The following is an 18508-nucleotide window of genomic DNA, read 5'->3' on the forward strand; positions in this document are numbered from 1 at the left end:
GAGGCAAACAGGACATCTTAGAGGCAAACAAGACATCTTAGAGGTAAACAGGACATCTTAGAGACAAACAGGACATCTTAGAGGTAAACAGGACATCTTAGAGGCAAACAGGACATCTTAGAGACAAACAGGACATCTTAGAGGCAAACAGGACATCTTAGAGACAAACAGGACATCTTAGAGGCAAACAGGACATCTTAGAGACAAACAGGACATCTCAGAGGTAAACAGGACATCTTAGAGACAAACAGGACATCTTAGAGACAAACAGGACATCTCAGAGACAAACAGGACATCTTAGAGACAAACAGGACATCTTAGAGACAAACAGGACATCTTAGAGACAAACAGGACATCTCCCACATTACAACAGTACCTATAAAGGGGAACCAGAGGAGGCGGTGGCCCAGTGGGTAGGGTACTCCTCACTGATCTGCCACAAACGCCACCGACGTCATAAAAACACCGCCGCTAATACCATCACACCAGGTCTGAATATACCAGCCACAACATGATTCAGTATAGACGGTCTGGTATGCGTGCCCAAGTGGTAACATGTGCCGCCATATGCTACTGTGTATTATGACTCCTGGCCCTCAGTGAACGGATTAGAGTAAAAGTAGATAATTCATTTACATGTCTGAGAGAGAGAGAGAGAGAGAGAGAGAGAACGAATACACAGTGGAAAGTCGAAACAATCTGATACACACACGAGTTGAGATAGGGGTTTTCACTGTATTTCGTCAGTTGCAAATTTTCCTCAGACGGAACTGGGAAAATAGGTGTATCTTTAATTGCTTTACCTGGCGTCTGAGGTGCGAATATTAGCGGAAGTGCTTTATTATGCAACCTTTTTATTTTTATTCTTTATTTTCGATGTGGGTGCCAAATTCCCTTCCATCCTCCCCTCCCTCCCTACTCTTCCCCTTCCCCCTACTCTTTCCCTCCCCTCCTTTCTTCTCACTCTGTTCCCTGCCCTCCCATTGTTCCGCCTTCCCTTCTCCCTTCGCCTCGACTTCTTCCCTCCTCTATCTCTCTCCTCCTCCTCCTCCTCCTCTTTCCCCTTTTAACCCCCCCCTCTCTCCCTCCTCCTACCCCTTTCCTCTTTCCTTCTCCCCTCGTCCCCCCCTTCTCTCTCTCTTACCATCCCACGTCTCCCACCCTCTCCCATCTTTCCTTCCCCCCTCTTCCTACCCCTTTCCTCTTTCCTTCTCCCCTCGTCTCCCCCCCCCTCTCTCTCTCTCTTTCACCCTTGCCCATTTTTTCCTCTTGCCTCACGTTCTCCCATTGCTTTCCCTCCCCCCCCTCTCTCTCTCTCTCTCTCTCTCTCTCTCTCTCTCTCTCTCTCTCTCTCTCTCTCTCTCTCTCTCTCTCTCTCTCTCTCTCTCTCACCCTTGCCCATTTTCTTCTCCCCTTGTCTCACGTTCTCCCATTGTTTTCCCCTCTCCTCTCTCTCTCTCTCTCTCTAATTTACACTAACTTTAAAACCCCGGGAGAGTTGCAGCGATAGAAGTTTGGCTGGTGATGTAGGATTTCAATTTGGCGTCCATTTTTGGCGAGGAACTGAGGTCACAAGTCAGCGCTATCGCCATTGTCCCGCGTGCTGGTGTGGTGTGGTGTGGTGTGGTGTGGTGTGGTGTGGTGTGGTGTGGTGTGGTGTGGTGTGTGGCGTGGTGTGGTGTGGTGTGGTGTGGGGTGGTGTCGGTGTTTGGAGATTTGAAGGTGGTGTGGTGTGGTGGTGTTAATGTGTAGTGGTATGGTACAGGGGCATGGTGTGGTGTGGTGTTAAGGTGGTGCAATGGTGTGGGACGACGTTTGAAGCTGGTGTGGTGGTGTAATGGTGTGGTGTAAGGTGGCGATGTGATGGTGTGGTGTGATGTAGTGTTAAGGTGATGTAATGGTATGGGTGGTGTGATATTTGAAGCTGGTGTGGGCTGGTGGCATTGGTGGTGTGCTGTGAGATAAGAGGTAATTAATGTAAGCAGCTGTGGTAATTGTGGTGACTGTGGTGAGGTTAACGAAATGTGGTGGTGATTGTTATGACTGTGGTGAGGTTAATGAAGAGTTGTGGTGATTGTGGCGACTGTGGTGGGGTTAATGAAGAGTTGTGGTGAATGTGGTGACTGTGGTGGGGTTAATGAAGAGTTGTGGTGAATGTGGTGGGGTTAGTGACGAGTTGTGGTTAATGTGGTGGGGTTAATGAAGAGTTGTGGTGACTGTGGTGAGTTAATGAAGATGGCTGTGGTGGTAGTTGTGGTGACAGCATCTTAAGACAGGCAAAAGAAACCTTACAGTTCCTTCTCCACCACCCCTCCTTACCTCCCTGTGGGTCTTCTCTCTCTCTCTCTCTCTCTCTCTCTCTCTCTCTCTCTCTCTCTCTCTCTCTCCTGCCTTTGCTCATTCCACGTTTTCTCTCCCTAATCTTTCCTCCATCTCTTCCCTCCCTCTCTTCCTACCTCCCTTCCTCTTCCTCTTTACTCCCTTTTCTGTCTCGCTCCATTCCTCTTTCTTTGCTTACCTCCTTCCTTCCTTCTCTACCAAACTACTTTCTTTAGCGTCTTTCCTTCCCTTTCTCCCTCCTTCCCTCCATCCACTCCTCCCTCCCTTCCTGTCTACCTATATATCTCCCTCTCTCCCTCCTTATCCTTCTTCACTCTCTCCTACCTTCTCTCCCTCACTTCCTTCCTTCATTCATTTATTCATTCCTCTTGTCCACTTTTTCTCCCTTCCTCCCTACTTAACCTCCCTCCCTCCCTTCCCTCCCTCCCTCCACGTAACCTCTAACCAGTGTAGAGTTTGTTTGTGTTTTTGTTTTCCTTACACTCCAACGCTCTCACATTTTCTCACACGCATTTTTCCCTCTCCCTTCCTCCTAGGGGAAAAAATCTAGAATAAATGCTTAACAGAAACTAATTAACACTCTCACGTGGAAAAAAAAAAAAACATGACTTGTTTTTTCCGTATATTCGAATGCTCTAACCCTGACACATTCCTTTTTTCTTTCATTCATTTTTTTTTCTTTCCATCAAAAATTGTTAGAGATAGACAGATAGATAGATAGAGAGAGAGAGAGAGAGAGAGAGAGAGAGAGAGAGAAAGAGAGAGAGAGAAAGAGAGAGAGAGAGAGAGAGAGACGGGGAACACTGAGGCTCCTATGACTCACTCAGATAGGTCAAACCTGACTTTCTTTTTTCCGTACTCTCTCTCTCTCTCTCTCTAAAATCTTCTGAAAAACCGTGAGTAAATGTTAAGTCAATTTCTTACGGTCTGGGCATCAATGGTATTCTGTTCCGACTACATGATTTTTACCACAGCTGGCCTTGCACAGCACTCGAAGGCAGGGAACTCAATACAAATACCAAGGAGTCAAAGGGCGCTATTTTTGTGTGGTTAGGAAGCTTACTAACACCTCTACCTTACCGGTTTATTTCTGATTCTGCTCCGTTACTATATTCTTGTGTGTTATTCATGCAATCTATGTCGACATTAAAACGACAGAGGAAGAAAAAAAAAGAGGGTATTAATGGGTAGTCTGGAAAATAAATCGCTTAGGAAGATGTACTAGGGGGTCAGCTTACCCGACGAAAGTACAGCTTATACACATTCCATCTACGCCTCCTCCATTTCCCCTCCATCTCGCCGTATGGAAGGGCCCTGTTCCCACCCTGGTGAGGCGCTGACTGCCACACGAAGGCCAGGCTGTTTGCCTGCGGTCGATTGGTCTACTCAGCCACACAGACCGGGGTAGTGCAACAAAGCCCTAGCTGAGTATATACTGTGTATATATATATATATATATATATATATATATATATATATATATATATATATATATATATACTATATATATGTTTGTATATGTACGCATATCTGTATGTATGTATCTAATTATGTATGTATGTATGTATGTGTGTGTGTGTGTGTGTGTGTATGTGTGTGTGTACATATGTATCTAATTTATGTATGTATGTATGTAATTATGTATGTATTCACGTAAGTATTTCCAAACAAGAATCCAAAGCCACAAGACACGAATCGAACGCCCTACACGAACGGTGAGCGGATTCTCCCGGATTTCGGCCCGTCTGTTGTCGCCCCTCTGTCGGAACCTTCACTCCTGCCTCGTTTATTTTCCAATGACGTGTGGGCGAGGCGAGGAAATGGGTAGGGAAGAGGGAGGCAAGATAGGGAGGGAGGAATGGGAGGCAAGATAGGAGGGGAGGAAAAAGGGATGATGGGGAGGGAGGAAAGGGAGGGAAGACGGGGAGGGATGATGAGGAGGGAGGAAAGGAAGATGGGAGGGAGGAAAGGGTGGGAAAGAAAGGAAGGGAGGTTGAAGGGAAGGTGAAATGTGTGTGTGTGTGTGTGTGTGTGTGTGTGTGTGTGTGTGTGTGTGTGTGTGTGTGTGTGAGAGAGAGAGAGAGAGAGAGAGAGAGAGAGAGAGAGAGAGAGAATGAAGGGAGGAAGCAAGGAAACAGAGGAAGGAGGCTGAGGAGGAGAGAAGTAGAAACAATAAAGGAAGCAAGGAGAGGAAAGGAAGAAGAATGACAACACGAGGGAGGCAGGAAGGAAAAGACAAATAATGAAAAAGGCGGAAGGAAAAGGAGGAAGAAACAGAAAAGATGACACCAAAAAAGGAAAAAAAAGAAAGTCGACAAGAGACAGGGGGACGGAAGTGAGACAGACGCAGCAAGAAAACGCGGGATAATGAGAGCAAGAAAGGGGAGACTCAGCTATTTATGGCAAGAAAATTAAAAGCCGAAGGTAGGAGGCAGTGAAAGGGGTGAAAGAAAAGGTGCACCTAGAGGGGGAAGAAAGGGGAAAAGGGGCGGAAGTCGAGGGGAAGGAAAGGGAGGAAAAAAATTGAAAAAGAAAAGTGGCCGGAGATCTTGCGTCGGGATGAAATGGGATTCATATAAAAAGGTAAACATAACGCAGACAGACTAGTTAGGAGCAGTGAAAGGGAAGAAAGGAGGTGAAAAACGAACGAAATCCAGTGAAAGTAAAGGTGGAGAAAAGATGAATAAAAACAGAGAAGAGGAAGGAAAGCAGATACTTAAAAGATGAAGAAAAAGGGGAAGCGGAAAGGAGAGCAAGAAAAATGGCGCCAGGGAAAAGTCAGATTCCTATAAAAACGTAAACACAGAAAGAAATGGAGGAGAAAAAACCATGAAAACCAAGAAACAGTGAAAGGAGTGAAGGTAAGCAGTGAAAAGAGTGAAAGAAAGGATGTCAGGGATGGAAAAAGAAAGAAAGGGGAAAAGGATAGGAAGTAAAGAAGAATGAAAAGGAGACAAGAAATGACTGGAAAATTTGTGTCACGATAGAGTCGAAAAAAAAGTAATTATGGAGTCCAAGAAAGTGAAAAAAATACACGAAAATCTAACAAGAAACAAGTGGAAAGGGTAAGGGAAAATGTACAGGTACACTTAAGGGGAAAAGGCGGTAAACTTAAGAGAAGGGAAAATGAAGAGGAAGTAGAGAGGCAGGAAGGACGGCAAGAAAAGTCGGGAAAACCACGTCATGATAAAGCCGGATTCCTAGAAAAACGCAAACATGGGACAGACTGACGAAAGGAGAGAGAGAGAGAGAGAGAGATTTGTTTGAGCAAGAGGCGTCGGGAACATTGTTAAGTCGAGCTAACTGTGGCGTTCTCTCTCTCTTTTATTTTTCCTTCCCTTTTTTCTATCATTAAATATAGCCTCACTCTCTACTTCCTCTTCCTCGTTTTTCTCCCTCTCTCTATCTCTAACCCTCTATCTTTTTTTTCTCTCTCTCTCCTTTGATCTTTGTTCCGTTATTCTTTATCTAAATATCTATCTGTCTTCCTCTCACTCTATCTTTATCGTTTCCTATCTCAGTCTCTATCTTTCTCTCTCCCTTTCTTCTCGTTTCATCTCTCATCTTCCAATTTTCTCCAAGTATCTACCTACCTTTTCTCTCACTTTCATATTCCCTTGCCCTTCATCTCCCCCCCCCCTCCCTCTCTCTTCCTCCCTCTATATCTCCATTTTCCTTCCTTACTCCTATTTATTTTTTCTTTCATTTTTCTCCCGCCACCATCTCTCCAATTCCCTTATCTACCTCACCTGTCTATCTATCTATCTACCTGTCTACCTGTAATTAGCTGCCACTCCACCTGCGCCTATCGCTCTCTTTGTCCATCGCTGTCAGGTAATCGAAGTGGCAGATAGGATTTGGTGTGGAAACGTAAATATGATAAAAGAAAGTGTAAAAAGTGTGAAAGAGACAAGTATGAATATTGTGAGAGGGAGAGATGTGAAAATTGTGAAAGAAAGAGACCAGAGTGAAAATTGTGAAAGAACGAGCAAGTGTGAAAATTGTGAAAGTCGTGTGAAAACTGTGAAAGAACGAGACAAGTGTGAAAATTGTGAAAGAAAGAGACGAGTGTGAAAGCTTTGAAAGAACGAGCCATGTGTGAAAATTATGAAAGAAAGAGATGTGTGAAAATTGTGAAAGAAAAAGAGAACTGTGAAAAGGGAGACAGAAAGAGAGAAGTGTGAAAACTGTGAAAGAAAAGGAGAAGCATCAAAATGGTGAAACACAAGCATGAAAACTGTGCAAGAATGAGGTGAAAATTGTGAGAGAGAGAAGTGTGAAAATGGTGAATGAGCCATGTGTGAAAATTGTGAAAGAAAGAAAAGTGTGAAACTTGTGAAAGAAAGGGAGACGTGTGAAAATGTGAAAGAATGCATTAATTAACAGGTACTTCCAGTCCTTCTCGTACTGTGTGTGTGTGTGTGTGTGTGTGTGTGTGTGTGTGTGTGTGTGTGTGTGTGTGTGTGGTAATTGTTATCCACGTTCGTCATTAAAAAAAAAAAAAAGGGGGCAACCAAATATGAAGGAAAATACAGCGATAAATATAAGACATGTAAAACTGAGGTAAACAGAGGTAAATATATAGAGGTAAATAAGGTTAATAAACAGAGATAAATGGAAGTATATACGAGGTAAATAAATAGAGGTAGAGGTAAATAAATAAACAGGTAAATAGAGGTAAATAAATAGGGGAAAATAATGACATAATTACAGGTAGTAAGAGGTAAATACGAGGAAAATAAAAAATAAAGTGGTAAGAGGTAAATAAACACGGGTAAAAATACGTATATTAATAAATACGTAAATAATACGTAAATAGAGGTAAATAATAGGCAAATAAATAGAGGTAAATAAAATCCGTTCGTCGTCCTCGGCAGAACTCAGGCGGCTACGAGAGATGGAAGTGATATTTGTACCGTATGTCATAGCCGCTGCCTCATTTCCGCGCTGGGGGTGATGGAAGGGGGAAATGATGGAGATAGAGGGGGAAATGACACACACATATATATACGGTACACATACAAACATACATATACATATTCACAAATGCATACACACATACAAACTCTAGTTGTATCAGTTACACACACACACACACACACATTACAAAACACAATACAAAACAAACAATACAAAACATATACAACACAAACAACACAAAAACACCACACAAACAACAAAACATAAACAACAACTAAACACAAACACATACATAAACAGCAAGAAACACACAAACAAATTTCTCTAGCCACACAATCAAGAGTATCCGAAGACAGAGCTGGGACGAATGTGCTCTGCTGGGTAAACAAACATTCCACACACACACACACACACACACACACACACACACACACACACTCACTTGGGTCTTCTTAACTTACACCACACTTCATTGTCAAAATCGTACATGTTCAGTTACTCCCCCCCCCCTCTCTCTCTCTCCCTCTCTCCACTTTTTCCTTCCCTTTTCATCCTCTTCCACCAACCTCAAACGCCCACCCACCCTTCCCCTCCACCCACTTCCCCACCCATCCACTCCCCCACACCCACCATCCCCTCGCACACTACCCTTCGCTACCCCCACACACTAAGTCCCCCTCCCTACCTCCCCACCCCCTACCTACCCCTACACCTACACCCACCCACCCACACTCCTCCCCCTTTCCTACCCTCCCCACCCCACCCACACCCACCTCCCGTCCCATCTATCTATCTATCTACTTATCTGTCCCTCCATCTCTTCCCACCCACCCTCACCTCCTTCCCCCCACCTCTACCCCCTCCACACACACTCACCCTCCTCTTATTCCCCCCCTTCCTTTTCCCCTCACCCACACTCCCCCCTCCCCTTTCCCCTCCTCCCCCCATCCACCCCGTCAGTCGAGGAACAATGGGTGGGGGAACACATGGTAACACTTACACTCTCCATGTGTGTGTGTGTGTGTGTGTGTGTGTGTGTGTGTGTGTGTGTGTGTGTGTGTGTGTGTGTGTGTGTGTGTGTGTGTGTGTGTGTGTGTGTGTGTGTGTGTGAGAGAGAGAGAGAGAGAGAGAGAGAGTAAAAATATATAAAACCAGACTCATCTCTCCCCCATCGCATTAGTGTGTGTATATACATTCTTAAAATAGACGTGACATCTACCTAACCTAGAAACATACACACAAAAACACACAGATAGACAGAGATACGTAGACAGACAGATAGACAGATAAACAGACAGACAAACAGATAGATAGATAGACATATACCGACAAATATACAGATGGAAAAATTAACAGACAGAAAGACAGACAGAACGAGATAGGGACGCAAGAGATAAGAAAATAGGAGAGAGAGAGAGAGAGAGAGGTAAAACCCAAATTCATCTCTTCAGTTCATCTGATGGCGTAGCGTATGTGTATATACTCCTAAAATAGAAGTTACTCTGCCCCCTAACCCACTTCCCACCTCTCTCTCTCTCTCTCTCTCTCTCTCTCTCTCTCTCTCTCTCTCTCAACCCCAATGACGTACTCCTTTATCCTTTCTCTTTTTACCTCCTAACTCTCTCTCTCTCTCTCTCTCTCATTTAATTCTCAATCCAACTCTCAACCCAATAGCTCACCCCTTTCCATATTTTCTCCCTCTTCCTCTTCTACCCCTTCTCTCTACACTCTCATTCTTTCCCTCTTTCTAACTTTTCCCCCTCTCTTTCGTCTAGTTCAGTCTGACTTTCTTTACCTCTGTCACTTTTTCTCAGTCTCCTAGCTCACTCACACTATCTTTCTTATCCCGCCTCTTAACTCCCACACATTCTTAATGTTTTACCTTTCTGACCTAACTCTCGCTCTACCTATGCCCAAAATCCAGCTTCACCCCCTCCCCCCTCCCTCTCTCTCTCTCTCTCTCCAAATCAGCATAAACACAGCCAGTCACGACAAAAACCCAATCCAGGAAACGCGCGACCGTCCCAAGGCGCGACAAAACAGTGCAGGGCGCGGGACCGGCTATTCCACTTTGTTTACATCCCCGTCGTCGACCCCCCTGGGAAAAACACGCAGTCTTTGTTTATCCTGCGCACCACCCACCTCCACTGCAGCCGCTGAACCTCGGGGTGGGGGAAGGGTGAGGGGATATGCACTAACTTTCTTTGGCCCTTCAGCTGAGAAATGACAGCTGTAAATGTAAGTTACCTCTACCAACCAAATCTGATAGAAGTTTTGTATTCACCCGTGTCTGTTTGTATGCATATCTCAAAAACTTGTAACCGGATTTCAATGGAACCTGGTGGATAGGTGGGAAATGTGTCAAGGAAGTGCTGATTAGATTTTGAGGTGGATCCTGATGCGAATGACGGAATAAATAAATAAAATTAATTGGTGTCAGCTGAGGTATGTGCTCTCAAAGACTGTATAACACGGCAGACTTAGACCGTAGAATTAACTGACAACGTGAGACCGTAAAGGTATTCGTCTGGTAGGAAAGGACAATTACAGCGGTCAGTCATGAATATTTTTGACGTTGTTGGAAGCACGCGTTCTCTCTCTCTTTTTTTTTTTTTTTTTTTTTTTTTTCTCTCTCTAGCCTACCTTGTTTAGGCTAGCTGCTTGCCTCCTTCTGATGATGATGATGATGATGATGATGATGATGATGATGGTGGTGGTGGTGGTGGTGATTCAAATTCTTTCTTACTAAGGTATTTTTTCATATATCGTTAAGGTTTTCACTTACGGGTAAATTACTTTCTCCCATTTTTATGACGACAATGATGATGATGATTAACGTTATTTTTCCTATATATTACGAACTTTTTCCCGCTTTGTGTTTGTTTTAAAGTTTCTCTTACACTCTCCTCCCCCCTTTTTGTATATTTTCATTTTTTCCCATTAGCCTTCCTTACATTCCCCGCCCCCATGATCACGCCCAAAAATAATCACTCGTGTCCTCAGCTAAAGAAAATCGTCTGAAGGCAGCAACTGGCCTTCTGCTGGAAGGTTTGGTGGGTGGGGGTGGAGAGTGGGTGGGTGGGTGGGGGATTTTGGTGGGCTGGTGGGAGTGGGTTAGTAGGAGGGTGGAGGGTTTAGTGGGTGGGTTGGTGGGGGATTTTGGTGGGCTGGTGGGAGTGGGTTAGTAGGAGGGTGGAGGGTTTAGTGGGTGGGTTGGTGGGGGATTTTGGTGGGCTGGTGGGAGTGGGTTAGTAAGAGGGTGGAGGGTTTAGTGGGTGGGTTGGTGGGGGATTTTGGTGGGCTGGTGGGAGTGGGTTAGTAGGAGGGTGGAGGGTTTAGTGGGTGGGTTGGTGGGTGAGGGTGAGTTAGTGGGAAGTTGGAGGATTTGGTGGGTGGGGGTGGGTGAGTGGATGGGGGGTGGGGGTCTTTCTCCTGTCCTATCCTTGTCTTTAACACAGAGAATAGCCTAGTTAAGCAAATTACAACCTCCCCTATAACAAACAGACTTGAAAGGAAAAAGAGGTTTGTTTTTATCTATTTTCTTCTGGATTAATCTATTTTTTGACACCTAAAGAAAGCGCAGATGCACAGCAGGTGATGCGGAGTTTAAAGTTTTTTATTTATTTAATTAGTTATTTCTGGGACAAATATCCTAACCTCTTCCTTTTTTTGCCTGTATAAAATCCTTCAGTTCCCTGGCATGTTGAATATCCGTGATTCCTCCACACACACACAGACACACACACACACACACACACACACACACAGAACGAACCCCAGTAAACTTACATACATACATACGGCACATAAACACACGTAAACACTCATCTAGTCATATGGAGAAACGACTTCTACACATGCACACGCAAAACAATTTAAACACACACACACACACACACACACACACACACACAAACTGCCTTTCTCCATTCTACCTCATACATCTCTCTCTCTCCTGCCTTCCCTCACTCTTCAACCATCCTCCCTCCCTCCCTCCCCCAAACCAGCTGTTCACCCCTCCCCTCTCCCTCCTCTTCCCCTTCCCCCTCCCCCTCATCCCATGTTTTACAGCCCCTCAACGCCCACTCCAACTCTCCCTCCTTACCTCCCTCCGCTTTCTATCGTCCTCTTCCCTCCCTCTTCTTCCCTCTTGCCCTCTCCCTCCTTTCTCCCTTACCATATATCCATTCCTCACTTTTTCTCCTCCCTTCCCTCCCTTTCATTCTCTCATATTCCTCCTCTACAATCCTCCTCCTCCTCCTTCCTTCCATCGTCTCCTTTCCTCTTACCCTATTTCACATCCTCCTCCTCCTTTCCCCCTACTACCTCTCCCCCCTTCCCAGTCCATGTTTTACACGCCATGGTCCCCCCCCCCTCCTCACAGCCAACCCCACACCCACCCTCAGATGCTCTCTCTCTCTCTCTCTCTCTCTCTCTCTCTCTCTCTCTCTCCCCCTTCCCATTCTACTTTCGTCACACCATCCTTCCATTTTCCTGTCTGCCTCTCTTCCATTACCGCATACTTTCCTCTCATCATCCTTCCATCCCTCCTCTTCTCTCTATCTTTCACTCCCCTTTCCCTCACCACACTCCCATTTCCCCTCTCTCCTCCCCTCACAATCCCCCCATCTACATGAGGGGATCACCAAGACGGGGCAGACACCTAAACACACCGTAATAAACACGACATAAACACAGAGAAGAGGCGATAACTGAGGGAACGAGGCGCATAAGAAGGAAAACAAACACTAGCAGAGATAAAGATATAATATTGACTCCACGTTACTTTGTATTTAGTAATATGGCTGCCCTTCCTCCAACTCCCACCAGCCTCACTCATAGACAAGTATATACCTTTCCATCCTATCCTACCACCTCATCCTCGGTCTTCTCCTCCCACTCTCCCCTTCCATTGCCCCTCCCTCCAACTCACACCAGCCTCACTCATAAACAAGCATATACCTTTCCATCCTATCCTACCACCTCATCCTCGGTCTCCTCCTTCCAGTCTCCCCTTCCACTGGGCAAAAAATGGACAGAACAGACCAGCAAATAAAATAAATATTAAGGAAATAAATAAACGATAAAAAAGGAAAATATGCATGAACTAAAATCACATAACACAGGACGATAAAAACAAGAAAAAAGATTATATGAGGAAAACAATGACCGGAAAAAGAATGCAAAAATTCAAAAAAAAAAAAAAAAAAGATAACAGAAGAAAAATATAAATGAACGAAAAGTGAATGGAGGATTACAAAAAAGTGATAAAAACTTTCTCAGGAAATCTAGACACCAAAACGAATCTCACAAGGTAATAAAAAATAAATAAATAAATAAAAAAGGGTACCGGCATCAGGGAAAGTTATCAAACCTCGTATGAAAAAAAAAAAAAAAAAAAAAGTCAGGCTATGGCATCAAAACATGTGAAAAAATGAAACAAAAGAGGAAGAAAGAAAAGTAGGAGGGAGGGAAGGAAAGGAAGAAAAACAAGGAAGGAAGGAAGGAAGAACAAGAAAAGATAGGAAGTGTCAGGGTAAGGGAAATCAAACCTCATGGACAACTGGAGAGAGAGAGAGAGAGAGAGAGAGAGAGAGAGAGAGAGAGAGAGAAAGAAATTCAATCTCTTCGAAATCTCTCACGATCCACCAAGCTAATTCGATCTGCGTATAAGTATTTTTAACATCTGCGTCTTCCACGGTGAATATGAGAAGGAAACTGATATTTTTCTAAAGGATTAGTGTCTCGTAAATACAGGAGGCATTGTAGTCGGTCTGTTTACATGTCAAAAATCTATATATACCTCCTGTCAGCTGGGTTGTTGACTAGGATGTAAGAAGGCCTGATTTCTCTAGTAACCAAGGAGACTCGTACCTAAAGCTGAATTTCATATAACCAGGACTAAGTATTGAACGTGTACAAGCGACTATGTGGAGAGGATGGAGAGCGAGAGACTAACTAGGAGAGTGTATGTGAGTGAGGTGGAGGGGGGGAGAGGGAGGGGGGAGGCCGAGGATGAGATGAAGTGATGGAGTGGAGAGGTGTATGGGTGAGGGAGGGGGGTGAGCTGTGGGGAAGGCAGTGTATGGCAGGGGACAGGGCGACATGGAGGCGATTTGTTTGTGGACACCCCTTACGGGATTGAGGCGTTTGGCAATAGACAGATAGACAAGCGACTAAATTTCCTCGGATCAGACAGCCTGATTACGATGCGAGTCAGAATGAACAGCAACCCGTGTGAAATGGACTCCAGGTTGTCTTCAGTGTTTTGGTTGCAGAAATCCTAAAATATTTCAAAACACACACACACACACACACACACACACACACAAACCCAACCCCCCTACACACACAACCCTCCCACAGTCACCTACACACAAACCCAACCCCCTTACACACACAACCCTCTCACAATCACCTACACACAAACCCAACCCCCTTACACACACAACCCTCCCACAATCCCCTACACACAAACCCAACCCCCTTACACACACAACCCTCCCACAATCACCTACACACAAACCCAAACCCCCTTACACACACAACCCTCCCACAATCACCTACACACAAACCCAACCCCCCTACACACACAACCCTCCCACAATCACCTACACACACACCCAACCCCCTTACACACACAACCCTCCTACAATCCCCTACACACAAACCCAACCCCCTTACACACACAACCCTCCCACAATCCCCTACACACAAACCCAACCCCCTTACACACACAACCCTCCCACAATCCCCTACACACAAACCCAACCCCCTTACACACACAAGCCTCCCACAATCACCTACACACAAACCCAACCCCCCTACACACACAACCCTCCCACAATCACCTACACACAAACCCAACCCCCCTACACACACAACCCTCCCACAATCACCTACACACAAACCCAACCCCCCTACACACACAACCCTCCCACAATCACCTACACACACACCCAACGCCCCACACACAACCAACACCATACAAACCCAACCCCACACACTCCCACACCCACTTACGAGATCTAACACACGTATTAAGTTCCCCAAAACATCCCATCTCGCCAGAAATCAATCTACCTAAACTCAAACACGGGTAATTCTCAAAGTCTCTGTCACCTTCAGCTATTTCTCAGGGGGATTTACATGTCTCAACTGTTTCCTCAAGTTAAAACGGCGCCTGCTTGGGAAAACTTGGCCAGATCCGATTCGAAATTCGCTTTGGCAGTTCCAACGTGGGGTTTGATTGTTTACTGGGACACTTTTTGCTTTATTTTCTTTATATTTCCTTTTTGGCGGTTTCATGTGGGTTTGGATTCCTTATATACCGTAACCCAACAGGTGTTCTTTCTCCCTCCCTTTCTTCTTCTTCTTCTTCTTATTATTATTATTATTATTATTATTCAAAATCTTGTTCACCATCATCATCTTCCTCTTTCATCCATTGTTCCATCTCTTTCTTTCCCCTCTTCACTCACTCCTCCTCTTTCACCTATTTCTCCAACTATCTCATTTCTTCTTCGACCTATTTCCCAAACTACCTCCTCTATTCTGACCATTTCTCGTAACCCTTCTTTCGCTGTCGTATAAAATCATCAAAGGTCAACCACACCAGCATTTGTTCCTTGTAAGCAAAAATACAAACAAATTTACGGACAGCCAAATTCAAGATCCGTTCATTTCGAGATGCCTGGACTCACTGCGTTGAAAAGACTGGAGGTCATAGGCAGTAGGAAATACAGACAAAGACAGTTCCAGAGTTGACCTGTTGCATACATGAAGGACTGGGAATAATGGCTTCTGGCCTTTGGTTCCTTCTTCCTTGCAATAAAAAAAATAGTATCTGGATTTTTTTCTTCTGCCTACGTAGGATCTCTCTCTCTCTCTCTCTCTCTCTCTCTCTCTCTCTCTCTCTCTCTCTCTCTCTTTCTCTAGCCTAAATGACATAAGAAAAAACAAAAACAAGGACTGGAAAGACATAAAATGAAAAAGGAGAGGAAGAGGAAGGGGAAGAAAAGAAGATGAGAGTCAAACAACGCCAAGGGTAAGAGGAAAATATGTAGCTAAAAGAAGAGAGTTAGGGTATATAAAATAGATTATAATAGGAAGAGGAAGAGATGAAAGGAAGAGGAGCAGGAGGAAGTAGAGGAAGAGGAGAAGAGAAGAGAAGGAATATAAAGAAGAGGAAAAGACAGATGGAATAAAAGGAAGAGAGGAAGAAGAAGGCTAAGAGGAGGCAGGAACAAGAGGAAGAGGAGTAAACAAGGAAAAGAAGAGGAAAGGGAAGTGACGAAGGTAGAAAGAATGTTAAGGTATGTGGTATGTGTGTAACCGTAGGGGGGGGGGGTTGAGGGAACGGAGGAGAAATGGAGGGGATGAAAGAGGGGGAAGTGGAGGGGGCAAAGGAAAGGGAGAGAAATGGACGGGGAAAAGGAAGAGAAATGGAGGGGGGGAAGGGGAAGAAATGAAGGAGGAAGGGGGAGAAATGGAAGGGGGGAAGGGGGAGAAATGGAGGGAGGAGGGGGAGAAATGGAGGGGGGAGAGGGAGGAATGGAGAGGGGGAGAAATGGAGGGAGCAAAGGAAGAGAAAGGAAGAATTGAGAGTAAGAGAGGGACATACAATTTCTTCAAACATTCCTCAATAACAATATAGTATAAACAGATATTAACCAGCAATGGCCAAAAATAAATCGCTAAGGAAGAGGTGCTAGGGACGACAGTAAGGGCCTGATTCTAACTCTCCCGACACTATAAAATTAGACACAATAGGTCATTGGACTAAACGGATTAAATCGTCTGGGGAGGCACAAATATACATAATAAAATTGTAATCATAATTTGTATTTTAAAAGACTGAGTGGAAAGAAGAATTTTAGGATTTTTTCAAGTGGGTGGAAAGAAGAAACTCGGGATTTTTTTAATGAGTGAAAAAAGAAACTGGGATTTCTTAATGAGTGAAAAAAAAAAAATGGGATTAAAAAAAACGGGATTTTTTTTTGAGTGGAAAAAAGAAACTTTGGATTTTTTAATGAGTGAAAAAAAAAAAAAACTTTTTTTACATTTTAAAAGACTGAATTGAAAGAAGAAATTTGGGGATCTTTTTCACCGGTAAATATATTTTAAATGAGTGAAAAGAGAAAGGGGGGAAATCTTTTAGGTGAGCAGAAAGAGAAAAAGAACGGGTTTTAAGTTGAAAAAATTATTAATTTTTTATCATTTTAAGTACCCGGTAAGTGGAATGAAGAAATTTGGGGATTGTTTTTAATGGAAATATGCTTGGGATTTTTTTTTTTTTCACTGAGTGGAAAGAAATAATTCGGGGATTATTTTTACATGAACGAAACTATTTTATTCGAAAAAAAAAACTTGCCAATAATTTTCTCGATAATGAAGCAGGTTTAACGTGATTACCGATGCAATAAATAAATAAATAAATAAATGCATTAATAAACATATCATCTCTTCACACCGAGAACGAATTATCTTCTTTTTACTATCCATAACGAAAAACTTAGCTGGTGAAAAAAATAATGGCCTGCGTGAAATTATTTAATAATATATACACAGAAAATATTAGTAGGATATGCATGGAGGAGAGAGAGACAATTTCCGATGATGATGATGAAATTCTAGAAAGATGCTCATGTTTTTACAATACTCTGAGGTTGTGTGTGTGTGTGTGTGTGTGTGTGTGTGTGTGTGTGTGTGTGTGTGAGACAGACAAACAGAGAGAGAGAATGGCAACATATGAACGTTAATTTCGTAGGTAAGGTCTCTCTCTCTCTCTCTCTCTCTCTCTCTCTCTCCTCCTTCTACCTGTCTACTTTGGTGATTTCGTATCGGTCCAAACTCGCCACCTGCTCCATCTCGGCCCCCTTTCCCCCCCTTTCTACTTCTACGTCCTCTCCTTCTCATCTACCACTCAACACTCTACCCTCTCTCTCTCTCTCTCTCTCACACACACACATACACACACACACAAACTACTAAAATCTAACTTTAATTTTCTTTACATTTCAGAGACCAAAGTCCAAAAAGGGTGGCAAATAACCTCCCAAATAGCCCTGTGTGACGTAAGGACCCGGGGCTAGGCTATGTAATCTTGGCTATTAGGGGCAGGTGACAGGACTACCCCCCTGGTGGATCTACGAAGGACCGCCATCCATCCGCCTCTTAGGGATCCGAATCAATGCCTGTGGAAGCCTTGGACCACTAAACCGCCAGGCGTCCGGAGAAAGAGGGTGACGTGTAAGGAAAAATTTTGTGGTGTGTGTGTGTGTGTGTGTGTGTGTGTGTGTGTGTGTGTGTGTGTGTGTGTGTGTGTGTGTGTGTGTGAGAGAGAGAGAGAGAGAGAGAGAGAGAGAGAGAGGAGTGCCAAGACTTCAGTGCCAATAATACTGCACAATAGTTCAGTGTCACCCCCCATGGCTCTCTCTCTCTCTCTCTCTCTCTCTCTCTCTCTCGTCCCACCCTTCATTTCTTCTCCCACTCTCTCCTCTCTCTCTCTCCATCATCCCTTATCTCCTCCTCCTCTCCCTGCCTCTCTTTCCTCCTTCTCCCTCACCTATACCTTTCCTCTCTCTCTCTCTCTGGCACCTCCGCAATGCCTCCCACTACCTCCGATAACACTTCCACACACACACACGCAAAAAAATGACTCGTGTTGTTTTCGCCCCTCTTCAGCGACTGTGGTCTTTATGCTTCCTCTACTTCCTGTTGTGTGTGTGTGTGTGTTTGTGTGTGTGTGTGTGTGTGTGTGTGTGTGTGTGTGTGTGTGTGTTTGTGTGTGTGTGTGTGTGTGTGTGTGTGTGTGTGTGTGTGTGTGTGTAGGCACTGTTACTTTTCACATCATTCTTGACATACCAGCAGCTACTGAACTATGTATCATTCACATGGATATCCGTAACCTTTGACCTCGTTTGTGACCTTTGGAGCAGGAAGTCTTGGCAGGTCATGAAGGCTATATGACGTCATCCGCAAGAGGTCCCATTTTCTTTACACTGCGCGTAGATCTTTTTATATTCAGGTAGAACTATAATATTCTTGGCCTTGATTACCTCCTTCAGTCAGACGTATAAAAAGCCTTCCTGAACCGAGCACTAATTTGCTATGTTAGATACAGCAAAATGCTAAAGTGTAGGGAATGTTGCTATTACTGAAGTGCTAGATGGTATTAAGCGTTACTAAATGAAAATAATAATAATAATAATAATAATAATAATAAATCAGTGGGATATTTTATTAC

General features: G+C 44.1%; 1 protein-coding gene across 6 annotated transcripts in view; it reads left to right on the forward strand.

The window, feature by feature from the left end:
- LOC145414427 (irregular chiasm C-roughest protein-like) overlaps window positions 1–18508 on the forward strand; it is a 76200-nt gene that overhangs the window by 23167 nt on the left and 34525 nt on the right. For 4 of the 6 annotated variants that reach the window (XM_080283973.1, XM_080283975.1, XM_080283970.1 and 1 more), the window contains exon 2: window positions 17284–17511. The exons of 1 other annotated variant lie outside the window; for it this stretch is intronic. The gene's annotated coding sequence lies outside the window, so the exon portion shown is untranslated. Of the gene's footprint in view, window positions 1–17283; window positions 17512–18508 lie in introns of those variants that run through there. One more of the 6 variants, XM_080283972.1, reaches the window with a different exon arrangement.

Source organism: Coenobita brevimanus, chromosome 99 (assembly GCF_032717465.1).
Source record: "Coenobita brevimanus isolate Jiangsu-jjx chromosome 99, ASM3271746v2, whole genome shotgun sequence".
Classification (NCBI taxonomy): Eukaryota; Metazoa; Arthropoda; class Malacostraca; order Decapoda; family Coenobitidae; genus Coenobita; species Coenobita brevimanus.